An 18883-nucleotide genomic window follows, 5' to 3' on the forward strand; every position below is an offset into this window, starting at 1 on the left:
AACTGCCAGTGAGAGCTCGCGCTTAAGGACCTGACATTTTTCTTAGTTCGGGGAGAGTTTTACCCTTAATGATCCGAACACCCCGACGAATTATTAAATCAGGCTGTAAAATGAACTGTCACTAGCTTTGGCATTCGGATATCGCACTATCTACCAAAATAGATTTGCTATTTAGTTTACTTCAACCCTCTGCCAAATAGGGGCATCTGTAGACATCCCATTTTTGCATTCATCTGATTAATCAACTCATCAACCCGATCGCAACGATTCCAAATGATGGATGTTTATTCCAATGCTTTATTTTGTTACTAGATATATTTTAGAAATCTAGATGAGGTATCTCAAATTGACAAAACTGTAGAAATCACGCTACGTTAGGAAAATATAACCCCAGAAGATTAGAAATCATCATTTTTTAGACAAAAAGAAGCTTCATGATAAAAATCACTAAAAAATGATCAAATTACAAAAATACCCCTAATCTCAAAACATCTCTTGAGCCCACATTACGTTTAGGAAAATCCATTCAAACAAATAAAACAACAAATCGAAATTAAATAAATCATTTCGCCAAATTTTACAAAATTAATCAAAATTACAAAAATGCCCCTCATAAAGTTCACGACCATTTCATACAAAAAACTTCATAAATGACAAAAATCAACATTCCCATTGAATTCCTTATGAAAAACCGATTCCAAAACATCCTAGAACATTGAAAAACGACTTAAAACGTGAAAAGTCCTTTCCGAGGGCAAAACGGTAGTTTTATAATTTTTATAATTAAATTTTTTTTAATTAATAAATAAAATATTAAATAATTAAATTAAAATATTAATAAAATTAATTTAAAAATTTAAACTAAAGAAATTGATCAATCAGGCTCTCAAGCAAAATTGTTGAGGGTTGCAAATATATTTCTTCAAGGAACCCTCCATTTGGGGGTCCAAAGAATTAAAGATATAATAAAGGGGGGTTCTCCAAAAAATTAAAGTCAATCAAGAAAGACTAAAGTCAAGGTATTAAAGTCAATCAAGTAAGACTAAAGTCAAAATTAAAGTCAATTAAGTAAGACTAAATTCAATATATTATAGTCAATCAATTAAGACTAAAGTCAAAATCTTAAAGTCAATCAAATAAGACCAAAAGTCAAAATCCTAATAGAGTTCTAATTAAATAATAATTCTATTTAATATAATTTTAACTAAAATACAACTCTACCCAAAACAATTCTAATTAAAATACAACTCTACCTAAAATAATTCTAACTAAAATACAACTCTAACTAAAATAATTTTAATTAAACACTAATTCTATCTAAATCAACCCTTAAAAAAATCTATAAATAGGGTTCCTCACACCCTATTTTCGTATCAAATGATAAACCCTAAGAGAAGTAGGTCAAAAAGCTTCCTAACCTCCCATAAACCCTAATTTTGAAGCCCCAACTCTTTACCTAATACCCATACTTCAATTTTAGCTTGAAAAACACTTAGAAGCCCGTAAAAAATACCTCAAAATCCATAAAAAATTAAAAAGCTCATAGATCTAAGAAGGAGATACATCAACTTGGAGATCTGAAATGAATCCGATAATAGAATGAAGCAAGGAGTGCTGTACGAAGAGTGATTTTATCAGATATGAGGGAATAGAATCGTTGCGTTCGAAGGTAAAATTTCTTTTATTTTTTTATCTAGGTCTTTTTGTTGGCAATGTAGTTTTATTTGGGACAAGTAGAGATTGACATTGGCCGGGCGGGGTTGGTGCCCAACACCTTCCAACCCCGTAATATGATCCCTGGACTCAGTCTATTTTAGTAGATTAGTTGATTTATCTGTTCTGAGTCATTGATCGGTTCTTAGACCGTAATAACTAAGTGGCGACTCCCAAATCTCAAAGGTTAAAAGAGGATCCGCGTACCCCACGGATCAAGGGCGCTTTCACATGTGTCCTACTTTGATGATCTTGAGTGATTGATTGTGATCATGGGGCTTGGGTTGAGGATGATTGGGCTTGGGATAATGGTTAGATAGTAGGTTGAATAGGTATGGTGTTTGGATTTTAAGTCCAATAGGCTTAGGTGGTAGGTTGAATAGGCATAGTGATGGGGTAAGTTGAATTGGACTAGGGTTGAGAAGTAATGATGGTATAGACTATGTAGAAGGGGCCCTAAGTCTTTTGTTAAAAGAAAGAGAAAAAAGATAAATTCTAGAAGGTTTGGGCTTTGTCCCACTGTCTACTCTAGTTGTGCAAGTAAAGTAGTTGCTTGTACATACGACTCGCCTAAGACTTTTAAAAGTACTTGTTGATATTCTTCTGACTTTTACAAGAGACAAGATACTAATATGTACTAGGGTCTTATTCAACTATTCCACTATGTTGAAATCACTCTTGTGGATGAGTTTGATGAAGTCTATAGCCTCTTTGTCTTACGTTTTATGTTCCTGTTTCTTTTCTACCTTTCCTTACCCTGCAACATCTTCATCAACTATCTTATTTTTTCCTTTTTCATTCCTCTTTTCCTCATTCTCTTTTACTGTCTCTTCATTCTTTTCTTCAACCCCCAATACTTTTTTCGTTGTCTTGTGGTGTGTTATATTCTTGGTCATGTGACCAATACCTATTACCATGGCTTTTTTTTATTGTTTCTACTCCTACTTAAGTGATAATACTTGTCTCATAACTTCACGGGATTGCCTAGTTCGAATTGTATGAGAAGGGTTTAGGGGAGTATTTGGTTATGGGGGATGGTTCGAGTTTTACGTAGAGGATAAGGGGTGGTGGTTCTATTGAAGGCGTAATACTAGTTTGAGTGGGGTTTGAAGGGGTGTAAGGAATAACCAGTGGCAGTCATGGGGATGAAGCATATAGTATGTGAAAAGGTGGGTGGGAGAATGAATTTTAAGGGATGTGAAATATGTATGGAATGATGAGTGGAGACCGGACGGTGGAGCTTGTGGATTTGTCATCGGAGTAGATGGTCAGGAAGGATATTCTGAGTGGTAATGGGGTGAAGTTCACGGTGTATCAGGGGAGAGCGTTAACAGTTCCTATTGCCATTTTTTTTGTTAAGTAGACATGGACTTTTGATCCTATGGGAGCTATTAGCACTAAAGGGTTGAAGTCGGATTCCTCTCTTACAATAATATTCATCGTCGATCCATTTCCTTCTTCATTATGGGCAAGCATAAGGTTTTGATTGATGTTTTGTCGTAAAGCTTGGTTTACTGGAGCATCCAGTATGATGGCCTTCCTATCAATCAGATTTTGTACTTAGTGTTCGAGTTGCCAACACTGGTCAATGGAGTATTTTGGTGCATCCATATGAAATTTGCAGAAGAGGTTGGGATTGTATCCCGGTCCTTTAGCAGTCTCCTGGTTCCGTGGTTTCTTAGTGAGGTACTCTCCTTAGATTAATATGGGAAGTTGTTTTAACAATGTCACTAGTAGCCTGATGAATACTCTATTGATCCTATTAGGTATTGCTTGCTGGTTCTAACCGAACTGTGGAGTTTGTTGCACTAGCATAGCTTGTGGAGGAATCATCCGGAAGGGATTCTACGACGTTGAAAGCCAAGCAGCTTGAGGTACTGGTGCCCAAGGAACTTGAGGTGCCTATTGCCCGTGTCTAAATAAAGAGAGGTTGGTTGGTTGTACGTTGTTGACTTGAGTCTCTTCTCTTTTCTTGACTAAAGGCATTGATTTTTTCTGTGTTAATGTCATTATTGCCGCTTCTAGGGAAGTGAAGTTAAATATTAGACCAATTTGGGTATCGTCCTTGACCCAGTCTACTACTTGAACCAAATTGGAGAAAGTGCCCGTGGTATGCCCCACCAAGTAGATGTAGAATGAATATTCCAATGTAGAGATGAATATAGTTTTCATCTTTTGCTCGGTCATAGCTGGCCTTACTTGGAAGGTCGACTCTTGTTATCTTTGGGTATATTCCTTCACTATTTATCTCTAATTTCTCATCATTTGTCCCATATCATTCTTGTTAAGACCAATGTTTATGTTAAACTTGTAGTTGTGCCAGAAAATTTCAGCTAAATCTTACCATTTCTTAATGAGCAAGTGGTTCAATTCTGAGAACCATTTAAGACTCGGTCTTATTAGACTTCTCTAAAATAACTATACTAGCAATCAGTCATCTTCGCCATATTGGCAAATCGATCTAAAATACAATTTTAGGTACGACAGAGAGTACCTGATGCTATTATATTTCTCAAATTCTGGGCATTTGAACTTAGTCGATAGCGGTACGTTGGGGTAGAAATAAATATCCTTGAACTTGGTTCCTCCTAAGGTGTTTGTGTACTTGATTCTTCTTATTTTCTCTTAAAAAGATTCAATATGTTGGGTAATTTTCTCGTCGATAGTATTTTTGGCTTCGACAGTCCTGAAGTCACACTCGTCGTTTGGGATGATCACTAGAGGTGGTCGATTTTGTGGGATGTAAAGTGGGAGGCCATGATATACTGGCATAGTAGGAGGTGGGGTGGTTTGCTGTCCAAGTTGTTATTGCTAGGGAAGTTTGGTGTTTGATCTGAATAGTTGGTGTTGAGCGGCTTGTGCTTGTAAAAAATTAGTGCTAACCAAGACGACAATCATCATCTTCTCCTGTTTTTTCATTATTTTCAACAATATTACTATCCTTGCGTTAGCCTCTGCTAGTTCAGTTATGGTAGGTTGTGGGTCCTTTGAGTTGCTTATAGTTGATGAAGATCAAAGGAAATACGGAGGCTTCTCAAGGTATTTGTATTTCTTTCATTTAGCCACATGTAGATGTATGGATCTCATATTAGTGTATTACAAGGGAGAATAAAATGCATGATGTTTTATAAGGTTTGATAATTATTAGGGATGGCATACTGAAAGCGCCCTCGATCAGTAGGGTGTGCGGATCAGCTTTTGACCTTTGCTATTTGGGAGTCGCCACCTAGTTATTACGGTCTAGGAACCGAATATAGACTCGAAACAGATAAAAACAACTAATCTACTCTAAAATAACTGAGTTTGAGGATCATATTACAGGGTTGGAAGGTGTTAGGCACCAACCTTTTCGACAAACGCCGGTCTCTACTAATTCTCAAATAAACTACATTGCTAAAAGACCTAAGTAATAAAAAAATTAAGAAATTTATACATCTCCGAAGACAACGTTCTCGTTTCCTCAGATCTGACAGAGTAACTCCTTGTATAGTACTCCCCGCTTCGTTCTGTCTTCGGATCTGATTTCTGATCTCCGAGGTGAGGTATCTCTTTCTTAGATCTGGATTTTTCGAATTTGTTTATGGATTTCTAGGTGTTTTTGAAGGGCTTCTAAATATTTTTCGAGCTAAAATCAAAGTATGGGTGTTAGGTAAGGAGTTGGGACTTCAAAATTAGGGTTTATAGTAGGCTAGGGAAGCTTTTTGACCTAATTCTCTTAGAGTTTATGATTTGATACGAAAATAGGGTGTTAGGACCCCTATTTATAGATTTTTTTTAAGGGTTTGTTTAAATAGAATTAGTGTTATAATTAGAATTCTTTTAGTTAGAGTTATATTTTAGTTATAATTATTTTAGGTAGAGTTGTATTGTAATTAGAATTATTTTAGGTAGAGTTATATTTTAGTTAGAATTCTATTAAATAGAGTTATTATTTAATTAGAACTCTATTAGGATTTTGACTTTTGGTCTTATTTGATTGACTTTAATATTTTGACTTTAGTCTTACTTGATTGACTTTAATATCTTGACTTCAGTCTTAATTAATTGACTTTAATTTTGACTTTAGTCTTACTTGATTGACTTTAATACCTTGAATTTAGTCTTACTTGATTGATTTTAATTTTTTGGAGAACCCCCCTCTATTATATCTTTAATTCTTTAGACCCCCAAATATGGAGGGGTCCTCAAAGAAATATCTTGGCAACCCTCAACAATTTTGCCTGAGAGCCTGATTGATCGATTTTTTTAATTTAAAATTTAAAATTAATGTTTCACTTTGATTATTTAATATTTTATTTATTACTTTCAAAATTTTTAATTATTAAATTTGTGAAATTACCATTTTACCCTCGGAGAGGACTTTTCGTATTTTAAGTCGTTTTTCAGTGTTCCAGGATATTTTGGAATCTATTTTTCATAAGGAATTCAATGAGAATATTAGTTTGTGTCAATTATGAAATTTTTTATGTGAAATGGTCGTGAACTTTATGAGGGACATTTTAGTAATTTTGTCGAATTCTATAAAAATTGGCGAAATGATTTATTTGGGTGTTCGAATGGGTTTTCCTAAGCGTAATGTATGCTCTAGGGATATTTTAAGATTATGGGTATTTTGGTAATTTGGTCATTTTTTAGTGATTTTGATTATAAAACTTCTTTTTGTTTGCAAGATGATGATTTTTATGTTTCTAGGGTCGCATTTTCCTAACGTAACGTGATTTCTACAGTTTTGTCAATTCGAGATACCTCATCCGGATTTCTGAAACATATCTGGTAAATAAAATAAAGCATTGGGATAATCATCCATCATTGGGAACCGTTGCGATCGGGTTGACGAGTTGATTAATCAGGCGAATGCAAAAATGGGGTGTTTACAGATGCCCCTCTTTGGCAGAGGGTTGAAGCAAACTAGATATCAAATCTATTTTGATAGATAGTGCAATATCCGAATGCCAAAGCTAGTGACAGTTCATTTTGCAGCCTGATTTAACAATTCGTCGGGGTTCAGATCCTTGAGGGTAAAACTCACCCCGAACTAAAAAATGTTAGGTCCTTGAATTTGAGAGAATTCTCCCTAACTAAAAGAATAAATGTGAAAATGTGTGCATTGTGTGAAACTAAGTAAAATCTGAGTAAAACAAAACTCGAGAAAATTTGAATGAGATTTAAGACAAATCTGAGTAAAAGTTGGGAAAAAGATTAATGTCCTACTCTACCTATTCTGGGTGAAAGAGTAATGAATTTTTTTTGGGAGTCCTACTCTACCTACTCAGAGTGAAAGAGTAATGCACTAATTTTTTTGTTTGTTTTTGAAAGTTCTACTCTACTTACTCGGAGTGAAAGAGTAATGAACTAAGCTTTTTGGGAGTCCTACTCTACTTGCCCAGGGTGAAAGAGTAATGAACTAATTTTTTTGGAAAGTTCTACTCTATCTACTCCAAGTGAAAGAGTAATAAACCAATTTTTTTGGAAGTTCTACTCTACCTGCTCGGGGTGAAAGAGTAATGAACTAATTTTTTTGGAAAGTTCTACTCTACCTACTCGGAGTGAAAGAGTAATAAACTAATTTTTTTGGGAGTTTTACTTTACCTGCTCGGGGTGAAAGAGTAATGAACTAATTTTTTTTGGATGTTCTACTCTACCTGCTCGGGGTGAAAGAGTAATGAACTAATTTTTTTTTGGGAGTCCTACTTTACCTGCTCAGGGTGAAAGAGTAATGAACTAATTTTTTTTTTAGGAAGTTCTACTCTACCTACTCGGAGTGAAAGAGTAATGAACTAATTTTTTTGGAAATCCTACTCTACCTGCCCAAGGTGAAAAAGTAATGAACTAATTTTTTTGGGAAGTTCTACTCTACCTACTTGAAGTGAAAAAGTAATAAACTAATTTTTTTGGGAGTCCTATTCTACCTGTCCAGGGTGAAAGAGTAATGAACTAATTTTTTTGGGAAGTTCTACTCTACCTACTCGGAGTGAAAGAGTAATGAACTAATTTTTTGGGAAGTTCTACTCTACCTATTCGGAGTGAAAGAGTAATGAACTAATTTTTTGGGTGTCCTACTCTACCTGCCTAGGGTGAAAAAGTAATGAACTAATTTTTTGGGAAGTTCTATTCTACCTACTCGGAATGAAAGAGTAATGGACTAATTTTTTGGGTGTCCTACTCTACCTACCCAGGGTGAAAGAGTAATGAACTAATTTTTTTGGGAACAAACGGGGGATTAACCTCGCATTTGATTTGATTTGATTTTTTTTTAAAATAAAAAATTGGATTTTAACTCTCTTTAAATCTTAGGAGTTTTCAAAATTGCTATCAAAAGGGTAACCTTTAATTCAAAGTTAACCTTATCCTTTGGGGTTGGAAATGACCAGGTTTCAGAACCAAAATGCTCCTAGTTTGACGGAGAACATTGCACTGGGGATAATTGAACATAATTTGAAAACGAATGCCCTTAGTATAAGGGGGAAACTATACTCTTTAGAAAAAGAAAGTGCCCTTATTATGAAAATTGGAAATCCTTGATTACCACAAGCGCAATAAAGGTTTAACTTCTAATTTTGACTTTTTATATTGAAGATTTTGAGTTAGGCTCAAAGAAATTGGAACAAAATATTTCTTTCTAAAATATTTCTTTCTGAAATTTATCATAAAATTTGTTCTTTTTCCCCGTCGGTTCGCTTAGGGACATGAAACTCTTCAGATCAATCATAGACGAGATATTTGTATCCACTGAGTCTATATTTGGTTCAAACTGGGTATTGAAACTTGATCATTCAACCTTTTGAGGTTTTGGCTCGGATTGCCTTTTTAGCTTTTCAACTCAACGGAGATTTTCTTTTATTTTTTGGTTGCTCTAAATTTTGCCTAGATTATCTTTTTAGATTTTCAATCTAGCGAGTATACTCTAAATTTTGCCTAGATTGCCTTTTTAGATTTTCGATCTAGCGAGCTTACAATTTTTTCTCTTTTCTTTGCTCTGATTGTTGCCAAGGTCGTCCTTTCATATTTTCAACCTTGCGAGCTTGCCTTAATTTTTACCTAAGTTGCCCTTTTGGATTTTCAATCTAGCAGGTTTCATTTTTCTTTTTCTTCCATTTTGCACTTCTGGAGAGTTACTGCCTGATCAAGCTTTGCTACATTCCTTGACTTTTTGGCACGGTACTTAGGAGGACTTTCATGGGTATGCTTAGAACTAGGTATAAAAAGAAAGGAATCTTGAGGCTCAAAAACCCAACTGCCCCTTGTGTGGCATTTCTTTTTAAATTATTTTCTTTTTCCTTGAATTTTCTTTCCCACTCTGACAATATTTCTTTTTCTTTCAAATTTTTTTTTTAGATTTTTCCTTTGTCGGGGAATCTATTTTTTTTATTTTGACATAGTCGAGCCTGAAGTAACTTCTCAGGTTGCCTACGTACCCTAGAATTTTGGGATCAGACCAAGATGTAGTTCGAATTTTTACCTCCCGTGGGTTAGGTGATTAGGCTGAGGAATAAAAATATTTTTTTTTACTTTATTTTTTTGAAAAAAATACTGCAAAGGACTGAGAAAGGAGATATTGAACTTTTGAACTGGGCAACAGGAAATTGATTCGATCAAAGATGGCCTCCTTAAATGTAATACTGTTTGATCTGGTCAAGGTTGGTTGGTTCTGGTAATTCGATTCCATCATGAACGGACCTCCCCAATTTGGTTTGAACTTTTCTAGGGTCAAAGATAAGTGCCCGATTTTCTTTAAGTATTAAATCCCCAACTTGCAAGTATCGGGCCTTGATTTTCTTGTCAAATGCACGGGCGACTCTTCTTTGATAGGCTTGCACGTGGTACAGAGCTCTTAGTCATTTTTCTTCAATCAAATTTAATTTTTTATACCGTTGACGAACCCAATCTACCTCTGGCAACTGACTTTCCAATAAGACCCTGAGAGACAGGATTTCCATTTTAACTAGCAAGACTGCTTCCATATCATATACTAGAGAGTAGGGAATAGTTCCAGTGGAATACTGCATTGAAGTATGATGTGCTCCTAGTGCGAATGATAACTTTTCTGGCCAATCCCAGTGCGATTGACACATTTTCCTGATGATTATCTTGAGATTTTTTTTATTGACTATTTCAACCTTTCCATTAGTCTGAGAACGTAGCGAGATGATTTGTGATGTTGAATCCTGAACTTTGAACATGGAGTAATAACTTAAGCTTTTAAATATGACCCATTATTAGAGATCAGTTCAAAAGGTACCCCCATATCGACCGATAATATGTGATTTGTAACTCAAGATGCAGTGAGGATAGCACTGATATATTTTATAACATCTCTATCGATATTTTCATCTCATCGAGCGAGCATCTATTCCGTGTTGAACAACACCCAAGATTGCACCTCAAGTCTTTTGAAATTTTTGAGTAATTCATTACCCCCTCATGTTCCTTTGTAGATAGGATAGCTTTAATCCGAATTTCGTGAGAATTATTTTTTGTTTTGAGGTCAATGACTTTTGATTTCTCGATTAAAGGTTGAGGCTGACTCTTATCTTTTTATTCAAGAGAAAAATCTATCCTTGAAGTTAATCCGTTAATGCGCTCGAGGTATTCAAAAATTTCCTTTATCCAATCAAATTTAGATGGGACGACCAACACCTCTATAGACTTGATAAACTAAATCGACTCAACAAGGAAGGAGTAGACTCGATCTAAAGAAAACATGACATTGATGGATTGATAAAAAAAATTGGATTCAGACTAACCCACATGACTAATGAAAACTCAAGACAAGTACCCATACCAGGTTTGATTACGGCTTATGGACCCGAGATATTGCTTACGACCAGTAGAACTGAGGCATTAAGATCTTTAGGGAACAACTGGGCGGCGATGTTGAGAAGTCATTTCTAACTATTGACTTGATATTGACGTTTGTTCTAACTGACTGGATTTACAACCCTAAGTAGACGATGGACGATTGAGCTTAGGTACAATGATTACCTTTAAACCTCATTGAAGGTGGATTTAACCTACTTCAGTGTTACCCCCTTAATAACATTTTAAATGAACCCTGAGAATTTATGAATTTTGTGCACCAATCCATTAAACAATTCATTAATGTAATGATTATTCAGAAGGAAAATAATTTTATTGCACTCTTGAAAAATATTGACAAATAATATTTTCATCGAATCAAACTTTCAAAAATCTGATTATTTTTTTGCAAGTTATTTTCTTTTTAGAAAAATACATTTTAATAGTTTTTCAAAGTTCACGCAAAAAAGAAAATTTCCAAGGTATAATTTCTTTTCCTTCCTTCTCTTTTCTTTTGGAAAATATTTTTCTAGAAAACACTTTTCTTCTGGAAAATATTTTTCTTCTTTTAAAATGGGTTGGAACCCGAATTTAGAAAAGAATTTGATTTTCATTTTGATCTAAATGGCCCGGCCCATTATGATTGTTGGATGGAGATGGACCGGGTCATTATGAATTATTGCAAGAAATGGATTCTTTATTGGGTCAGTGCACCCATTTTAATTTCGAAAAATAAATTTTTTTATTCTTGAGGACAATCATACATTTTGATCTCATACATCATTCACATACATTTATCAATCACAAGGTCTCATTCAAATAACAACCCGGGAACACCCATGATAAGTTCGAGTCGTGACCTATAAGGGAGGTTTCTAGACTCTAAGCTTACTACGTGGAATACATTTTTATCTGGCTACCATTGCCCAAGTACACCTATATACCTCTCAAGCATACTCAATCAGACGGTACGTGGTTACTTGGTTTGATATACCATATAGGTGATAATCTAAAACTCCAACTCACTTCTCTAAAGTCAAAAATAGCCAGTTTGATCCCCAGTTGAGAGGTGGCGCATGATACTGAGCAAGGGCCCACTTAAATACCTCTCGTCTAAAAAAGACGTAGTCTATCCCCCTCGTACAGTAGGGTACAGCGGGGCAGGATCTCGCTTAGGTACTGATTTTGACTAAGAAGTACAATTGATGTACTTGGATTATCTTTGATATACCTACGGGTACGAATTGAGAATTGTAGCTTTCATAAATGGTTTGGCATCCCACGAGGGGACCAACCACGTACTAGTATTACGTTGGCAAATGGACATGTGACTATGTGGTTTACAATAGGTCAAAGGCTTAGGTTGCTCCAGCCTGGGTGCATTGATATACCTTTCAAAATCACCTGATCAGATGGTACTGGTGCCCCAGTTTGATATACCCTAAGGTACGTGATTGGAGTTGTGGTTTTCATGAATGACGTCGTATCTCCGAAGAGACCGGACCACGCACTAGTGCCGCGTTGGCTATATGGGACATGCAAGCGTGCAAAACAGTAAACGTGCATGTGGTGTGTGCAAAACAAGGTGGTGTGTGCCCGAGGCTTTTTCAAACAAATGGGCCCATGGGCTTGATCATACCATCACACATTGATACTATATGAATATTAACCAAAATAAATACCAATCTAATAACATCATTAAGATCACCAATAAGCACATCAACTATATATCTGATCAAGATCAATGGCAAATCAATTAATGATCATGGCATAAAATAATTGATCAAACCCAAACATTGCAATAGGCATAATTTTTATAATTTTTAAGGTCCAATCAATGATCACTTTTGGATGATCCAAAATAAATTGAGATTCCAATAGATGTTACATTGATGATAGAATGATAATTATTGAGATGAGGAGCGATGAACCCTTTTTTTTTAAATTATAAAAAAAATTAGAAACACATCCCAAAAGAAAATAAATGAGAAAGATCCTAGTGCTAAATGAGCTCGCTCTCAGGAACATTAACTGTGTTAACAGTAGATAAATTCGGATTTTCTGTGAATTAGGAAAATACAATCTGAACTTGCATCAATGATATCTAAGACTCCTGATAATGAAATTAAGTGAATTCAAATTCTAAATTAATCTACTCGATGGGATCTACATTTTATTAATAAGTGCCCAGACCTAATTCTGACTAGAGTGTTCTATAAAAATGTTTTAACATTACTGTCCCAACCTTTATTCAGCAACAATTCCAAATTTACATATTGAACTTGCATCGATGATATTCAAGGCTTCCGATAATGAAATTGAGTGAATTCAAGTTCTAAATTAATCTACTTGATGAGATCTATATTTTATTAAAGATTCCCAGACTTAATTCGTATTAGAATGTTCTGTAAAAATGTTTTAACATTACTGTCCCAATCTTCATTCAGCAACAATTCTAGATTTACAAGTTGAACTTGCATCGATGATATCTAAGGCTCCCGATAACGAAATTGAGTGAATTCAAATTCTAAATTAATCTACTCGATAGGAATCGAATAAACCATTCAGTCAATTTTCATCAAATTCGATAAAATTATGAAAAGACCCCTCATAAGGTTCACAATCGTTTCATTCAAAAAAAATTTGTAAGTGACACAAATCGATAATCCCATCGAATTTCTTATGAAAAATCAATTCCAAAATATCTCGAAACATTGAAAAACTACTTGAAATGTAAAAGTTCTTTTTGGAGGCAAAATAGTAATTTTTCAATTTTAACAATTTAAAATTTTGAAATTAATAAATAAAACATTAATTAATGTAAAGTGAAACCTTAATAAAATTAATATAAAAATCTGAACCAAGAAATTTAATCAATCAAGCCCTCAAGCAAAATTGTTGATGGTTGCCCACTTATTTACGTAGAGCCCCTTGATATTTATTAAAAGACCCTTCCATCTCGGGGTCTAAATAATTAAAGATATAATTAGGGATTTTCCACAAAACTCTAAAATAAATTCTTTCATGGTACACAAAATTTAAAAATCTAATTTAAAAAATCAAGTCCATCTCATAAGACTTAAGTCAAAATCCTAATATAAAGAAACTTAGTCAATCAAATAATACTTAAGTTAAAATCCTAATTCACCTTATATAAAAGGAGACCTAGTCAAATCCTAATTCTTAAAAAAAAAACTCTATAAATATAGAGCCTCCACAACCTAATTTTGCAGGTCAAAATAAATCCTAGAAAAAGTAGGTCAAAAAGTCTCTGTAACCTTCTCTAAACCCTGATTTTGAAGTCCTAACTCTCTACTTATCATCAAAACCCTAGGTTTCGTAGAAAAATTCTCAGAAATTCTCTAAAAAATATCTAAAAATCCATTACAAATTTTAAGAAATACTCAGATCTAAGAAGGAGGTATTTCATCTTGGAGATCCGAAGTAGATCGAATGACTAAAACAAAGCGAGGAGTATTTTACGAGGAGCCATTCTACCAATTCTGAGGGAACAAATCATTGCAATCATCGTATTGGTATATTTTTTTTATTATTATTCTATTTATTTTATTTATTTATTTTAGGTCTTTTAGCAATATAATCTTTTTTTGAGAAATAGTAGAGGTCGCCATTTACTGGGCGGGGTTAGTGCCTAACACCTTCCAATCCTGTAACGTGATCCCCAGACCATAATTCTTTTTATTCGTAGATTAGTTGTTTTTATTTGTTAGATTCAATATTTGGTTCCTAGACCATAATAACTAGGTGGCGACTCCTAAAACTCAAAAATCAAAATCGGATCCGCATACCTCGTGGATCGAAGGCGTTTTCAGTGGCGACTCCACTAGGGATTATTGAAGATCAGACTTGAAAAGTCCCAAGTATGGGAAGCATTGCCAGAACGACCTAGTTTTTTATTTTATTTTTAGTTGTTTATTTTTTTGTTTATTTTTATTTTTTATCATTCTTTTTAGCTTGATTATTGATTACTTGTTTGAATGGTGAATATTTTGTTTTGGCACATTCTTTCTATGATTCAATCGAAGGTCATTTTGGGATGAATCTAAACAATTAAATATTCAGATTAACATATGAATTGAGGACGGAATAATGGTGGTTGGGATGAAGAACCATAACTTTTAAAAGAATTTTTTTTTTTTATGAAATTTTTTTTTAGCATGTTAATATGCATGGGTGATAAGTTGTGAAAATAAATTATTTATGAGTGATGTGCTAAGAAACAAGAAAATTTGTTTTTTTTAAGTTGTTCGTGATGAGGAGAGAATTCCAAGAAAAAACATTTACAAAAATATATATATATAGATATATATTTTTGTGCGTGGTGTGCCGTTAGCGGAAAACGATTTTTTATTTTTCTTCTTCTCAAATAAATTATTTGTGAGTTATATGGTAAGAAATAAAAAAATTTGCCTTTTTTTAATGTTGTTCGTAATGAAGAGAGGATTCTAGGAAACAAAATAAAAAAAAAAAATTGAAAAAAAATATTTCTTTTTTGCATGGGGTGTCAATAATGAAAACGTTTTTTTCCTATTTCTATCTTTTCTCCAATGAGAAAGAAGATGATGAAAACAGCAAAAAGAAAAAAGTCTTCATTTATTTCTCTCTCTCTTTCTTAGCATTTTGGATGTGAGTTTATAGTTTGTCTTTTGTTTCTGTTTTTGAATTTGTGTTACATCTATAAAATCTGAATCGGGTTCGTTGTTTTCTTGGTGAGATTAATTAGGGTTTATTAGTTCATGAATGATGGAGTTTTTGCTCTTTTAACGAAGATCTAAGGTGTTTATAGTAATCTCCTTCAATTTTGGGGAAGTTGGATTTTTCAAATTTAATTTCATGAGAACCTATGTTTTGGTGTGTCCTTGTGTTCGGGAAATCCTTAGTTTTCGAGCAAAATCGACGATCCAAACATGTCTTTAGTAAAATCTAGGATTTGTAGAAAAGTTTCTGAAATTGGTTTGTTTTTTAGCTTTTTATTATCATTATTATTAATTTTTTGTTCTAGTTTCACCAAACAAAAAAGATATTGAGATGTTTCAAACTAGAATTTTCAGCGACGATCCAAACATGTTTTTAGTAAAACCTAGGTTTGGAAGAAAATTTTCTGAAATAGGGTTGTTTTTAGCTTTTATTTTTTGTTCTAGTTTAAAAAAAAATGATTTTGGTTTTTCAATCAGAGATTTTGAATTAGTTTGTTTGAATCCTAACACCAAATGGGGCAGCAAGGTAGTAATGGGTGAAGGAACTCTCAACTCTAATAGGATTTTAGATATCCTATATATTGGTGTTTTTAAAATACGTTTGAATTCCACATCAAGAACTATTTGTCAAATTTCAAATACTATTTGTGAAAAGCTTCTTTCAGAATTTAACTTGGTAATTTAGTTTCCCCAGTTAGCCTCAAAGTTTTGGAATTTGACTCAATCAATCAAATAATCTCAAGCATTCACATTTACCCAAAAAAGGTATAATCTAACAAGAAAATAAACAAACCGATTCAAATTTCTTCACTACAAAAGTGAAGATCTTGGTTAGCATTTCCTTGTAGAGAGTTTGAGGGTTTGGGTGTGGTTGTTGCCCATAGCAACAACATCAGCATTGCATTGTTGACACCTCCCTACAACTGTTATAGAGTAGCAAGTCTTATAGACACCTTTTTGAAATCGGAACAAATTGCTACTTTAAGAGATCGGTATTGTTTAAGAGAGCAATTGGGCTGGGGACAGATGGGAGAGATTTTGGTTTGCAAGTTCATCGCGAAAAAGAGTAGTGTGAATTGTATGTGCTGCTAGCAAACAAAAAATTTTGGGAATCACTTTCCTTACTAATTTAGTTAGATCTTAAATCTTGCTAACGGTCATTGACCTCACCACGTGGCAATAAATAAATAAAAAAAGAATTTTCTTTTCTTAAAAAAAAAAATGAATCCGTTTAAAAAAAAAAAGTCATCACTCCTTATCTCTACAACTATCAATTTATTCTCAATTTAATGCTCTTTGAAATCTCAATTTGTTTTGGGTTGCCTAAAGCGATCCTTGATTAAACCATAAAAAAATCTTTTGTTTTAATTTATATAAAAAAAAGAAAAAAAGAATGCCTATCTCAATGTTTTTGTGTCATCTTGATTGATCACTTTCATCCTATTTTGCATTATCCTGATCGATTATATATCTAATATGCTATGATCTGATTGATATATTTCTACGATGTGCATACTTTGATCTCGAACTGAATGTTATAGTTATTGTTTGTATTTCTTGATCAATATTTGAAATCCATACTCTTGTGATCTGATCTGACCCTTGGGCCCATTTGTTTGAAAAATGACCCGAACACACCCCACCCTGTTTGCACATACTACTAGCATGTTTATTTTGTTGCATTGCACTTTTACATGTCCCTATAGCCAACGTGGCACTAGTGCGTGCCCCGATCTCTTCAGAGATGTGACGTCATTCATGAAAATCACAATTTCAGTTAAGTACCTTAGGGTATATTATATTGGGGCATCAGTATCGTTTGATCAGGTGACACTGAAAGGTATATCGTTGTACCCATGTTGGGACGACCTCAGCCTTTTGTCCTATTGTAAGTCGCACGGTCACATATCCTAATCGCCAACCCTAGATTCGTACCTATACGGTTTATCAAAGTTAATCTAAGTTCACCAACTACTTAAGCGAGATCCTGCCCCGTTGTACTACAGTACAAAGGGGATAGAATACGTCTATTATAGACGAGAGGTGACTTAAGAGTGCCATTGCTCAGCATCGTACGCCACCTCTCAACTGGGGATTAAATTTACTATTTTTGACTTCAGAGATTTGAGTTGCAGTCTTAGATTATCGCCTATACGGTATATCAAACCTAGTCACCTTGTACCGTCTGATTGAGTACGCTCGAGAGGTATATAGGTATACTTGGGCAAGGGTGGTCAGATAAATTGCATTGCACATAGTAAACCTAGATTCTAGAAACCTCCCTATAGGTCATGACTCGAACTTATCGTGGGTGTTCCCGGGTTACTTATTGGAATTGGACCTTACAAATGATGAGATCAGGAATGTACGATTTTGTCCTCAATGATCTAAAATTTTTTGTTTAACCTGATTCAAAATTACTGTATTACTGGGTACACCAACCCAATAAAAAATCCATTTTAAAAACTTAGTAATGGTTCATAATGACCTACTCCATCTCGATCCAACAATCATGATGGGTTGGACAATTCAAATCAAAATGGTATTCAAACATTTTTTCAATTCGGGTCCCAACTCATTTCAAAAGAAGAAAAATATTTGTCCAAAGAAAAGAAGAAAGAAAATGACTTACAAAGATTTATTTCTTAATGGACTTTGGAAAATTTCTGAAATATGTTTTTCTAAAGAAAAAATGATTTTTACAAAAAATCTATTTTTTACATGGACTTTGAAAAATTACTAAAATGTATTTTTCTAAAAAAAGAAAAATGATTTGCCAAAAAAATAGTTTAAATCAAATTTATTGAAAGTTGTTATTCAATGAAAATATTATTTGTCAATGATTTTCAATAATTCAATAAAATTATTTTTTCTTTTAAAATAATTATTGCATGAATGAATTTTTTAATGGATTAGTACACAGAATTCAATAAAATCTCAGGGTTCATTTAAAATGCTATCAAGGGTTTAACACTGAAATTGATTAAAATTCACCTTCAATGGGGTGTCTAGGGTTATCATTATACCTAAGCTCAATCGTCCATTGTCTAACTAGGGTAGTAAGTACGATCAGTTAGAACAAATGTCAACACAAAGTCAATGTCAGAAATGACCCCAAAACCTTTCAAAATTACACAGTTTTTCCCTGAAGATCATAGTAGCTTAGTCCTATTGGTTGCAAGTAATGTCTCAGTCCTCAATCCTAATCAAGCCCATTGTGGGTAGTTGTCTTGAGTTTTCATAAGTCATTTGGGTTAGCTCGATTCCTTTTTTCCAGCAAGGTCATGTCTTCTTTAGATTAAGTTTACTTTTTTCCTATTGAGTCGAGTTAGTTTATCGAGTCTATAGAGGTGTCTGTCGCCCCATCTGAAATTGATCAGATAAAGGAAATTTTTGAATACCTCAAGTGCATTAACGAATTAACTAATAATTTAGCTCTGATGATAGATTTATATCCTGAACAAGAAGATAATGGTTGGTTCAACCTTTAATTGAAAAAGCAAAGGTTATTGACCTCGGAACAGAAAATAATTCCTAGAGAAATTCATATAAAAATCATCATATACCCCAAAGAAACACGAAGGGATAATGAATTTACATAGAAATTTCAAAAGACTTGTTCACGTGGTCTGATGAGGATATGTTAGGTGCAAGCT

This window comes from Akebia trifoliata, chromosome 2 (assembly GCF_017979445.1).
Source record: "Akebia trifoliata isolate Shusen 1 chromosome 2, ASM1797944v1, whole genome shotgun sequence".
Taxonomy (NCBI): Eukaryota; Viridiplantae; Streptophyta; class Magnoliopsida; order Ranunculales; family Lardizabalaceae; genus Akebia; species Akebia trifoliata.